Source organism: Gastrolobium bilobum, unplaced genomic scaffold (assembly GCF_033153095.1).
Source record: "Gastrolobium bilobum isolate Gb01-03AN ecotype WA unplaced genomic scaffold, APGP_CSIRO_Gbil_v1 utg5611, whole genome shotgun sequence".
NCBI classification, from domain to species: domain Eukaryota; kingdom Viridiplantae; phylum Streptophyta; class Magnoliopsida; order Fabales; family Fabaceae; genus Gastrolobium; species Gastrolobium bilobum.
Genome location: NW_026897495.1, coordinates 268677 through 283362, shown reverse-complemented (window position 1 = coordinate 283362; position 14686 = coordinate 268677).

The following is a 14686-nucleotide window of genomic DNA, read 5'->3' as shown; positions in this document are numbered from 1 at the left end:
TGGGAAAACGAAGGGTTTAAGCATTGCCTTCAACCCCACCAGTTTAAATAAACGGCATCGCGGAAAATGCGTGTAGAGTCTCTAGATTGCTATACGACACTGCATTTCAACCTTGGGCCCTAGGGCTCTAGAAGCAGGCCTGTAGAGGAGGATTGGGCTGGGCTCAACCGCTTATCTCGTTATCTCGTTATTCAAAATGTTGCATCATCGCTTATACTTTCAATTTTGACAACGGGGAGGATATTGTGACAACCAAGTTGTGTTACTACCAAGTGACTACCAATCAATTTCATCGTTAGATCGATTATGTTGATCCAACGGTTATATTTATTTTCACCTTTGTATGGTTATGATTTCCATTTCGCATTAAATATGAGAAATCATAACCATACAAAGGTGAAAATAAATATAAAGTATTAAATTTGGGGAATCATGACCATACAAAGATGGAAATAAATATAACCGTTGGATCCATATAATCGATCTAACGGTAAGATTGATTGATAGTCACTTGGTAGTAACACAACTTGGTTGTCACAATATCATTCCCCTTTTGACAATACTAAAATAAATTTTTTAAACAATTTGTGATTTAATATAGACAAACAATAGTACTATTCATATTAAAGTTCACATAGTTTTCCTATTTTTTTAAATGTTTCTCTAAGCTTACAATGGTTTTCATTTTCTTTATTTTTTCTTTACAAATTTACATAAATTTTAATAACCCTATATTTTATATGTTAATTAAATTTTTGTTTTATATTTATCTGTCTAACATTTTTTTTGTTTTTTCAAGCTATGGGGCTTACAATAATAACAATAAGAGGGACGGAGCGTGGAGGCTAGTCAATTCCATGTAGTATCCACAGAACTAGAAGAGAATAGAGACTGTTGTTGAAAGGGTTGTTGTTGTTGAGTGACAGGGATGTTTCGCTGGACGTAATCGACAAAGGCATTACACAGACAACACACGTGAGTTTGCTTGTGAGAAATAGAGAAAGAAACAAAACCAAGTCCTACTTGGTAGCGTTTGAGTTCTTCAATATACGTACGTGTCCAACAATGCAAGAGATGTGTATGGATGATATGAGCCAAGAATTGATAGGATAAAATGCATTGCATGTGACATTGGTATTATAAAGTAAAGTTTCACGCAGTCAATCGGTTCCAAAAAAAAAAAGAAAAAAGAAAAAATTTAAACTCTTGTAGCATTTGGTTTATTCCTAAATTTAAGAAAAAAAAAATTAAAAAGAAATGCTTAATTAACTCTGAAAAAAGTAGTTGATAAGGGTTTGTAGCCAGCACATATAATGAAGACAGAATTTATGTTACGCTTGCTACACATATAATGATTTCATGGTATAAAAATAAGATATAATGAAATGAAACAGACTAAACTGAATTCATTATTTTCAATTTAAATTTCATACTTTTTAAAATTGTTTAGTATATAAAAATCAATAGAGACAAAAAATTAAATTTAATCTAAAAGATTTAGTTACACTACATAAAAAATAAATAAGTTAAAATTTCTGTCGATTTATTTTAAATTTAATACCAAAATTTATTCATTATAAAATAACAAACACTATATTGGATAAAATGCTCCATACATTTTTCACAATATTTTCTGAGGTACTTTGGGTGATATTTGCTTTTTATTATGATTTTTATTTATTTTCATAATTATTATTTTTTTTAAAAATAAACATGAATATTATAAATTAATCATAAGAAATAGATAAGTTAAAAATAAGATTATGATTTAGAAGGGTAAATTTAATTATTCTATTAAATAAATGATGTTATATTAGAAACAATAAATTAAATCCCATTTGTGAAACATAATATTACCAATTTCAAGTGCTAAGGAAACAACAGTAATTCTATTAGTTTGGTGAAATGCAACATCAAATGATAATACATTTCAAACTTTTTGTTTTCTTTAATAAACAAACATAAGATTTCCATTTGAGGCGAAACTTCTTTTATGGGTTGGCAGTTCAACTCTCCCACATCACCCCCTCTCATGGATTTGAAATATTAGTGTATTAGGGATAATAAATAATTTTATTTGTTAATCCACTTATTATTATTTTTATTATTATTATTTTGTAAAAAATTTATAAACTTACATGAGAAAAGAGAAAGTAAATTAAAGCGAGATAAAGAAATCTCAATGAAATTTAAGCAAATGTGATATCTCAACGCAATTTAAAAACATCCATGTGATTTTAATTGGCTGAAATCAGATTAATTAAATAATTGATAAAATGATGAATAATATATTGTGACATCATTTAATGTCTTTAAATATAATATATTGCCAGCCAACTTATATTATTAGATACTAGTATAAAACTATTTAAAAAAAGTATAAAAAATAATTCTGAGTAAACACCAACTAGGATAATTGGATAAGAGTTTGGATAATAGATGGGATTTTTTTATTATGATGTCGGTGCACATTTTTTTCGATGCTCCTTTTTCAATAAAGGATTTTTTTTTACGTTTATATCCCTATTTTCTTTTTAAATTACCTCTCATTCTTTTTTCTTTTTCTTTTTGATTAAGGCACACCAAAGCCCGGTCCACCATAAATGACCTAGGTGATAATAATACGAATGCTCTGCAAGAATAGGTAAATGTGGTTCATGAAAAGTGTCCTCCTTTGGTATTGTTTGTAAGCCTATATAACCTTCAGATGTGATAATTACAACTTATAACAGACATGGTATTGTCACGCAATTGTAGGAATTGTTGCCCTACCAAGTGGTTATAATTTATAAGTGATCGTGGTTATGAGCGAGTGGGAAAGGGTCATGGGTTTAAATCCATGATCCTGGCTCGTGACATATGGTCTCATAATCCGGGTTTGTGGCTTATACTGTTAGTTGGAAATAATAATTCGGGTAAAAGGATTTTGGGTCTCTGAATAGGTTGAACTCTTTGGTTCGGTAAAGAATCTTGGGATACACCACTTTAAAAACTAGCTCTAAGGATGGAAGTGTCCAAGGCCTTAAAACCCCACATTAGTTGTCCATAGAATCAATGTGGGACTATATATTTCAACACGTCCTCTCACACGAGAGCCCCTTGGGCTTGAATGGTGAACGACATACAAGTTCACCTACATGTGAAAATTCCACTACAAAAAAAATGAGAGGCGTTCGACTTTGATACCATGTTAAGAACCTTAGAATACAAACTTTTGGAGTAGTGTATCCTAAAGTTCTTTACAGGTTTGAGCATTTTAAGCCTAGGCGGAGATATGAACCCAAAACAAACTCAAAATAAAATTAGGGATATGATATTTATATCATCAATTTTTCTATTAATACTTTAATCATCATTGGATTCTAAAATTATTTTTTCTCTCTTCATCTAACTTTTTCTTTAATCTAATAATAATAAGAATGATAATAAAATAAAAAAATTGATAATATAAATATTCTATCTCCTTAAATTATCATATTGCTAAGCACTGCTATTTACTCCCAGCACAACTTCCACAAAGTTATTCCCGCGGGAAAAGTATCGGACTTCTTTTCGTCAAGAAAGAAAAAGAGGGCAAAAAATGGGAAAAATAAAGCATCGATTCCTTAGGTACCCCACGATGAATAAAGTTAAAAAGTAGATCGGTAGGTTGTGAATTTTGTTTATGTTCTTATGATTGACACTATATAGCTACTTACTATGCAATCCGTAATACCAACAAATAAATTAATATAAAAAATAATAAAAGATGCTATATAATTTTGTTTTAATTCGATTTGATACCGAATTAACACACATACGAATATATTTAATATGAATACGATTTATTTATTTATGCTGGTTAACAAAAAATGATAAGACATGAAATAACTTACATACTGAATATTCTTTTCATCAATAATGTGTTGATATGATACGATGCCGTATAAATAACAAGATTAATTATTTGTTTCCAAAAAATATTACATGAACATTTGAAAAAAAAAAAATTCTGGATATAAGGACAGCCCACCCAATACGAATTGCATTCTATTAAAAACCCCAAGCGATTGATATATATATTTTTTTATATAGAAGCCCCCATTTCCAGGAAATTTTTTTCCAAAACATTGAAATCTGCAAATAATGGATGTTGAGTTGAGATTGTGAGATCCAAAGCACCGACATCAACTCCGTATAATAATTCTACCTTGTTTCAAGCTCCATTATCACACATCATTGTTTAAGGAACCTTTAGCATGCGGCAATCATGAAATTTAGCGGTTTACTGTTATGTTAAAATTTCTTAATTACAGCTTACCAAAAAAAATGTTCTTAATTATATTCACCCGTTTTTTATCAGAGGATGCTATACCCATACCCCAACAGGGCTTTTTTTATTACCTTGCATTTATGATAACTATATAGATTAAGTTTAAATCAATAACTTTTTTAAGTATTATTTATGATATTATTATAAGGATTTAATGTTTCTACAATGAACGTAAATAAGTTATCAAGAACTCTTTTAGAAACAAAGTTAAAATGTTATAAAATTAAAAAGACTTAAAGCCTTAATCATGGACCTGTCTTGATTATCTCCCGTCAGTGATTTATCTAAAAAGAAAAAAAAAGGACTATTGAAGAGGAATAATTATAAATCATACTAAATAATATTTTTCAATGATCATCTTAATTTCTGGTTAAAATATATTATTTTTTTAGTTTTTAATATATTAATGTATCTACTTATAATATGATATTTTTATTAGATAATTAGATTATTATTAAAAAAAATAGAAAGATATAAAAACCTCAAATTTTTCCAGAATAAATAAAACTTCTCCAAATTATTGGGCTTTTGGTTTGATGACTTGTTTTATGTATATCTTGGGGGAGGAATTAACTTAGACCAATTTAAGAATTAGGTCAAACTTAAAAAGAAAAGCTGGGCCAAATAATTTAAATTTTCAAGCTCCCATTAACCAAACATATTAAAGAAATTTTCAATATGATAAGTTTGTTCTCATGGATAGAAATGTTTAAACTCTTTTGCAGCTTTCAACCATTTTTGCATTGCTAGATATTGAATCAATATTGGCTTTACCCATAACCAAATTAATAAAATATTTTGTATTTTTAAAGATTTCGTGCGTTAATACAAAAAAAAAAAAAAAAAAAAAAAAGATATTCTGCGCTGTTATGCTATCGACAAGGCATATTATTATCATTTATCTTGAGTTTAATGGATGATTGTCAAATGTTCATATTGCTTCATTAAAGGAAATGATAAAAAAAAAAGTAAAAACAAAAAAACAAGAAGAAATTCAAACTAATAGTAGAACCATTTATTCTTTTATGGGTATTCACATCACTTATTATCAAGTAATCAATTTTTGCTTTGAGGTTCGTCAAAGAAGTTTGACACACAATGTGTTATTCCAATAAATTCATTATCATCGTACTAGGTGAAATTTATTTCTACGCAGTGGCGGAGTATGTATGATGTGGGTGTGGCCTCGGTCCGGGTTAAATTTTAATAAATTGTACTTATTATATATAATTATATAATTAATTATAATTTAATCCGGGTTAAAATTATAATTTGGCCCGACTACCATTTATAATTTGGCCTTATGTAAAACTTAAAATATTTTTTGTAAAAGATTTGAGTAAGTTGTATTAGGTTATGTGTCTAACTTTTACTTGTATAAAAAAAATAAAAATAAATTATTTTTAGTAAAATTAAAACATATTTAATAAAATTATAACTCTTCGTAATGCTGCTTGTCTAGATATTCTGTATTTAACCTCCAAAAAAAAAAAAGATATTCTGTATTTAATGTAATTTAAATATATTAGGATATAAACCAACAAAAATTAAAAAAAATAAATACATATAATTATTTGGCACAGCTGAAATTAGAGCGCGGCTCCGCGCCACTGTTTCTACTTTCTACGTACCCTATTCCTTTTCCTATGGATGCTTGAGGTGCTGTTTGGTTGAGGGTTTTCTATAACTTGCCTATGCAAATAAAAGTGGCAAATTAAGACGCCCACATTTGGTAGACAGTTTTTCTTATGTTCCCCATCTATTATATTTTCCTATCATTCTTCATCTGGTGGTAGAAAGCAAGCTATTGGCACTATTAGGAAAGACAAATTGGAGGTGGGTTTTTCTCCTTAGAGGGGGAAATGGCAAAAGTGGAATCAAGATAAGACTGTAATACCCTCATGTAAAGCATGAAGAAAAAGGCGAAGAAAATGTACTGTGTCGCAACTTTCCAATTGGTTTGGCCTGGACAACTATCAACAAAGAGCCCTTGTCTACTGAAGGCTGATCGTAGTAACTCTTTCACTGCAAATTAGTGTTATTGTAAGCTTTGATCAGCATTTGTCTGCCTATTGATTTATGGCATCAAATAAATGCCCCCTCAAATTCCATTGTTGAATTGAACTTGAATGAGCTCCGATTTGAGGAACAAGAAGCAATTGCACTTCGGTCACAAGGCAAATGAAATCCACAATAATCACTATTGAGTCCCATACTCTGGCATGTCTTGGGGTTGACGAGTTTTAATTTGGTACACCTTCTTCATGTGCTTATCATAAGCTCCCCCCAATGCAGCTTCTTGATGCCCAGTATATACTCCATTCGTAACCTGTGCTCAGTAATCCACTTCGGTGGTGGTATAGGAGGACCCATGTTCTGCACAAATTGGTGTTGCAGATTCGTTGTTGGCCCTGAACTTGGCGGCCTCATTAAAATCATTGCAGGTTTTGGGGAAGGCACTGCAGATGACCTAGGTCTCACACCTTCCTCCATTGACAAAGCATTAAACCCAGTTTTCTTTTTCGCATTTGTCTTTAATTTACAATTTTTTTATTTTCCCAAAAATTTTAAAAACAGGGATATTTTCGTAATTGTCACTTATTTTCCCATCTATATTTACCCCAAACCAAACATAGACTTTATAAATCTTACCTAATTTGTCCATCTATATTTTTTACAACCAAACAACTTTTTTTACATTTCCCTATCAAACTCACTTTCCAACCATTTCCCTATCAATTACATTTCCCTAGTATTCAAAAAATTTCTCCTCAACCAAACGCCCCCTGATAGTTTTGTAAGATATATTGGGCATACAACGAGTCAAATGTATTTTCACAACACAATAGTAACAATTTTACACCTTTTCTATTTATTGTTCACCCATTTCTTGTGATAAGATAAATTCTTGGTATTCCGACCACTATTATTATTAGAGTAAACACCTTTTTTAGTCCCTGTCAATATCTACGAAGTCCTTTTTAGTCCCTGACAATAAAAAAGGACCAAATTGGTCCCTGAAATTACAAAATAAGGGTCATGTTAGTCCTTATGTCAACTCCCAAATATGTAGAGTGGCCCTTTTCTTGTACTTTCAGGGACCAATTTGATCCTTTTTTATTGTCAGGGACTGAAAAGGACTTCGTAAATATTGCCAGGGACTAAAAATGATGTTTACTCTTATTATTATTTTGCCTGCGACCATGGCCTTGGTCATGTCTGCCTTGATTTCTTAAATGATATTGCATTTACTTTAGGAAATGGAAACATATAATTGAAAAAAAATTATTTGAATCAAATTAAATCAAACCCATTAAAATTAATTTGATTTAGTTTAAATTTTTTAATTAAAAAAGAAAAAAATTTAATTGTTAAAAATTAAATAATTTAATTCGGATGACATTTCCATTAAATCCTAACAATACTGTCAATTACATGGCTGCTTTGGTGCTCATAATGTCAATAAAGTATTACCTTTTAATGATTTTTCCCCTTAAATAATGCAATCAATTATAATATATATTCGCCATGATATTTGTAAGAATATTCATTCTTGAGTTGATTAAAGGAGAAATATTAAAATTGATGCATCTTTTTTCCCCAGCTGTAACTTGTAAGCAAAGTAAGTAATTAACTTGCGCCTGCTCAAAAATATAAATATCTAATCACGGCAATAGCTAGATTTTTTTTTTTTTTGGTAAGCTAGCTAGATTTTTATTTTATTTGCATTTGAGTTCGATTTTAAAACTATCAATTTTAAATTTCAAATTGTAATTGTGGGAAAGGATTTGGAAATAAAAAATTAAATAATTAATAATTTCTTTTAAAAAAATCAATGGAAAATTAAGGTAATCATTTATGGTGGCAGACAACTCATTCAATGTCCCACTGATTTGTAGATTGGAATTACTAAGCTCCTTTAAATGCTTTCTACATTGGAATTACTTACTCTTTTGAAATTCGAATTCTGAATTGATTTCAAATTTTGGATTTCAATTTTAAATTTCAAATTTGAATGGTGGGAAAAGATTTGGAAATAAAAAATTCAATAAATATTATTTTCTTTAAAAATCGAAATAAAAAATTATGGAAAATTAAGTTAATCATTTATGGTGGCGGACAACTCATTCAATGTCCTACTGATTTGTACATTTGAATTAATGAGCTCTTTTAAATGTTTTCTATATTGGAATCGCTAACTCTTTTGAGATTCAAATTCTGAATTGATTTCAAATTTTGGATTTCAATTTTAAATTTCAAAATGGAATGGTGGGAAAGGATTCGGAAATAAAAAAATTAAATAAATAATATTTTCTTTTAAAAATCGAAATAAAAAATTATGAAAAATTAAGTTAATCATTTATGGTGGCAAACAACTCATTCAATGCCTCACTGATTTGTACATTTGAATTATTCAGTTCTTTTAAATGCTTTCTATATTGGAATTGCTCACTCTTTCGAAATTCAAATTCTGAATTTATTTCAAATTTTGGATTTCAATTTTAAATTTCAAATTGGAATGGAGGGAAAGGATTTGGAAATAAAAAATTAAATAAATAATATTTTCTTTTAAAAATCGAAATAAAAAATTATGGAAAATTAAGCTAATCATTTATGGTGGCAAACAACTCATTCAATGTCCCACTGATTTGTACATTTGAATTACTCAGCTCTTTTAAATGCTTTCTATATTGGAATTGCTCACTCTTTTGAAATTCAAATTCTGAATTGATTTCAAATTTTGGATTTCAATTTTAAATTTCAAAATGGAATGGTGGGAAAGGATTTGGAAATAAAAAAATTAAATAAATAATAATTTATTTTAAAAATTGAAATAAAAAATCAATGAAAAATTAAGTTAATCATTTATGATGGTAGACAACTCATACAACGTCTCACTAATTTGTACATTGGAATTACTGAGCTCTTTTAAATGCTTTCTACATTGGAATTGTTCACTCTTTTGAAATTTAAATTCTGAATTGATTTCAAATTTTGGAATTCAATTTTAAATTTCAAATTGTAATGGTGGGAAAGGATTTAGAAATAAAAAATTAAATAGATAATAATTCCTTTTAAAAATTGAAATAAAAAATCAATGAAAAACTAAGTTAATCATTTATGGTGGCAGACAACTCATTCAATGTCCCACTGATTTGTACTTTGGAATTACTTAGCTCTTTTAAATGCTTTATACATTGGAATTGTTCACTCTTTTGAAATTCGAATTCTGAATTGATTTCAAATTTATGGTTTCAATTTTAAATTGTAATGGTGGGAAAGGATTTGAAAATAAAAAATTAAATAAATAATAATTTCTTTTTAAATCAAAATAAAAATAAATAAAATATTAAGTTAATCATTTAGTGTGGTAGACAATTCATTCAATGTCCCACTGATTTGTATATTGAAATTGTTCACCTCTTTTAAATGCTTTCTACATTAGAATTGCTCACTATTTTGAAATTCGAATTCTGAATTAATTTCAAATTTTGAATTTCAATTTTAAATTTCAAGTTGTAATTGTGGGAAAGGATTTGGAAATAAAAAATTAAATAATTAATAATTTCTTTTAAAAAAATCAATGAAAAATTAAGTTAATCATTTATGGTGGCAGACAACTCATTCAATGTCCCACGGATTTGTAAATTGAAATTACTCAGCTCTTTTAAATGCTTTCTACATTGGAATTACTCACTCTTTTGAATTTCGAATTCTGAATTGATTTCAAATTTTGGATTTAAATTTTAAATTTCAAATTGGAATGGTGGGAAAGGATTTAGAAATAAAATATTAAATAAATAATAATTTCTTTTAAAAATCGAAATAAAAAATAATGGAAAATTAAGTTAATCATTTATGGTGGCAGACAACTCATTCAATGTCTCACTGATTTGTACATTTGAACTACTCAGCTCTTTTAAATGCTTTCTATATTGGAATCGCTCACTCTTTTGAAATTCAAATTCTGAATTGATTTCAAATTTTGAATTTCAATTTTAAATTTCAAATTGGAATGGTGGAAAAGGATTTGGAAATAAAAAAATTAAATAAATAATAATTTATTTTAAAAATCAAAATAAAAAAACAATGAAAAATTAAGTTAGTCATTTATTGTGGCAGACAACTCATTTAATGTCCCACTACTTTTTTGTTATTGTATATTATAAGAAAAAAAGACCTATACTTTTCTTTTGTTGTATATCCACTATTTTTTACATGGATAATTGTTAGCCCTATTAATGCTGAATAAAAAAACAAAACATTAAAAAAATTGTAAAATAACAAAATTAATTATATTGTAAAATAAATTTGAAATTTGGAAATAAATTAAATGAAAAATTATGTGAACTTGATATGTGGAAAAAGAGTTCAGCATTTAATATTTATGCAGTGGAAAAAGATTTATATAATAAATTAAATTTAATATAAAATTATAGATTAAACAATAAAATATTTAAAATTATAAAAAAATATTTATAATAGATAAAAATTATTTAAAATTTCAAATTTAAAAGAAAAAAAATAAGAAATGGCACAATTTATACTTTACAAAAAATAAATTAAAATTTTAACATAAATTTTTTAATTATACATGTATAACCAATTAAAATAATATACATGTATTTTTAAAAAAAAAATTAACATAATTTTTTTAAATATACATGTATAACCACTTAAAAAAAATATAAAAACCATAAATTAAAATAGAAAAAAATTATATAAAAGAATATATACAATTAATATAAAAAGTTTTAAATTTTAAATTTAAATAAAAGATGACGTCTGTCATTCTGTAAAAAAAAAAATTATTAAAATTTAAGAACTATAAAAATTAAAATTTTAATTTAGAACATAAGAAAGAAATTAAACTTTCATTTTTTTTTTTTATAAACAAACTTTCATTTTTTTATTGCAATAGTGTAATTAACACAAATACTTGCAAAAAATAATTATTTATATGAAATGCTAACAGTTAAAGGTGGAAAACTGGGCTCGTCTCGGAGGGCCACCCCGCCAATATATTTTTATAATTCAATTGAAATTTTATCTTTCTTCTTTTATAATTAAATTACTAAATCTGATTTCAATTTTTGTAAATACAAATTTGTGAAATTTCAAAGACTAACGACACTAATCCTTGCAAAAAAAAATTGCAAGTATAAAATGCTGATAGTTAGAGGTGAAAAGCTGGACTCGGCCCGGAGGGCTGGCCCGCTAATATATTTTTATAATTCAACTGAAATTTTATCCTTCTTCTTTTATAATTAAGTGTCGGTGCGCTTGATGGTTGGGATTTTGGAGGGAAGCAATGTGTTGGTTGGAATAATTTGGAGGGAAACATTGTTCTGGTTTGAATAATCTCGAGGAAAGCAATGTTTCGGTTTGAATAATCTGGAGAGAAGCAACGGATAGGGACAGGGGTATTTTGGACATAAAATTAATAAAATAATTTAATAAAAAATTAATAAAATAATTTAATAAAAATTTAATAAAATATATTAATAAAAATTAAAAAAAAACATGATAAAAAATTATGTTTAACACGCAAGTACGAACCGTGTGACGAGTCGGCCGGCCCGAGGCGTCGGTGCTCTTCGTGGTTTGGATTTTGGAGGGAAACAACGTGTTGGTTGGAATAATTTGGAGGGAAACATTGTTCTGGTTTGAATAATCTTAAATCTGATTTCAATTTTTGTAAATATAAATTTGTGAAATTCCAAAGACTAACGACACAAATCCTCGCAAAAAAATTATTTATTATTATTTTATAAATCTTATTGTAGTAAATGAAAGTTCATCTCTGGGATAAAACATAAAAATCTAGACGCAACTATAAAAATCTTTTTTTATGGATAAATATAAAAACCTATTACATGCTTATAGTTAGAGGTGACAAACTGGACTCGGCTAGGAGGGCCGACCCACAAACACATTTTTATAATTAAATTAAAATTTCATCCTTTTTCTTTTATAATTAAATTCCTAAATCTGATTTTAATTTTTGTAAATACAAATTTGTAGAATTCCAAATACTAACGACACAAATCCTTGCAAATAATAATTATTTATTATTATTTTTTAAATGTTATTGCAATAAATGAAAGTCTATCTCAAAGATTAGTGTAGTTGCTTTGATTCTGTTCATATGCATTTGTTGCAATGTAAGCAAAAAATATGACTTACACATGCTTATTTGATTAAGTTGCATTCAAATTCCGTTCAGACAACATTTTTTTTGGTCCTTAAAAAAATTTAATACATTCTTTTTTTTTTGCTAATACTATGACTTTTGGGTGTTAACATATTAGTGTTACTTATTTAATGAGTTTTTTCCTTCTGTATCGTAGGCACAAGGAACGAAAATCACACAAGAAATGACATATTTAGTAAGTGTTGAACTCATCCCTCCAATGATTGCTATGAAATGACACTGAATGAATAGCGTTTTCATATTATAGGTAAAAGCTGATATTTTAAATCCATATTTGCTTGGTGTTATTGTCACTTTGATTTTGTTGATAAATATTATAGTAAGCAATGATTTGTATGCATTTTTCTTTTTATATCCCTTTCTCGTGTTAACATGGTGTATTATAACATATTATGGTGTATTATGAAGTAGTTGTATGCAAAATTATTTATCCCTCTGAATAGCAGATTTTTGTTTGTTGTTGATATTTGCAAAGCTCTATGTCAATGTTGTAATTTTTTTCACCTGAAATATAGAACAAAATAATAACACAATTTTTTGTAAATATAAGATTTGCAGTGCGATTAACCAATCACGACGAACGACAAAAATTTTAATCTTTTTTCTCGGTGCATCGCACGGATAATATACTAGTTAGATTAGAATCTCAATTGACTTTCAAAATTTTTCTCTCATCTTAGAATTCTGATCATGATCTAACGATGTTGAAGAGGGATAGATACAATAAGCAAAACAAATTCTTTATGCGTATTAATTACTTTCAAGTTTCAAGGGATAATATATTATGCCTACTTTTTTTTTCATATTACTCTACTCTACCTACTTAGGGCCGGCAAAATGGGCTGAGCCCGCCGGGCTGGCCCGCCCCGCCTGCCAAATGGGGCGGGCTGGGTTGAGTCTTTCAACCCACCAGCCCGCCAAACCCGCCCCGCCAAACCCGCCAGCCCATATGGGTCAGCCCGCCACGGGGCGGGCTAGCCCGCCAAGTCATTTTTTTTTTTTTTTTTAGGTTACCCAATTGTTATGTAGCTCCGTATCTTAGATTTCTCTGCTTGCAAGTGGCTTTTTTGAATTGTTGTGGACTGCTCATACAACACTTTGTTACTTGTTTTGTTATTCTATTTTATCCTGATATGATTTTATTTTTTTTTTATTTTTTTTGGATTGAAAGATGCATATTTATATGCAGATTATTAAACACTGATCTTCTTGGTTTCATAAGCACATTAGGATTTTATACAGATTTTTGTATGCTTTTATACAGATTTTTTTATGTGATTTTATGCAGAATTTAATTTTTTGTATTTTATTTTTTTATTTTTTTTATTTTAGGCGGGCTGGCCCGTAGCCCGCCAGCCCACTCATAAAACGGGCCGGGTTACTCAATTCAACCCATTTTGTCAAAACGGGCCGGGGCGGGCCAGCCCATTTTGGACGGGCTAGCGGCGGGCCGGGACGGCTGGCCCATATTGCCAACCCTATACCTACTACTCTTCATTCTTCAACATTGTTTGATGACAATTTCTAGAGAAAAAGAACGAGGGTGAGCTCAGATTATGATTCATTTGGATGGGCTTGTAAAAAAAATATTTTTTATGCCTTGCTTATTTTAAAAGTATTTTTTACAAGAGGTAAAACTATTTATTTATTTTTTAAAAATAATATTTGATTTTTCAAAATAATATTTAACTTTTAACGTATTTTTTTTTAAAGTCAAAATTTTTAACTTCCAAAAAAGCATATTAACTTTTTTATGACTTTTTTTTTTTTTTTTTAAAAGCAGAATTCAAACAAATTTTGTAGTAAAAATGCTTTTTTTTTTCTTCTTTAAAAAAGTCTATCAAAACTGGTCCTTAATGGCATTTAAGAGGAGTAAGAACAATAAGCATGAAAAAAGGTAAGCATATTATTACTCGTTCTCTATTAATATTTTAAAAATTCAATTCTTTATTTTTTTTAATGGGAGTGTTTCCAAATTTCAATTAAGATTGAGTATCATATCTAAATTAACTAGTAAATATTTCTTATTTCTATATTAAATTAGAATACACTTTTTTTTTTTTTTGAGAATGGCTTAATCTCTTAACTTATTTTTTGTTAAAATAATATATAATGTACAAAATGTATTTTTAAGATCTTAACTATATCATTTTAACTTT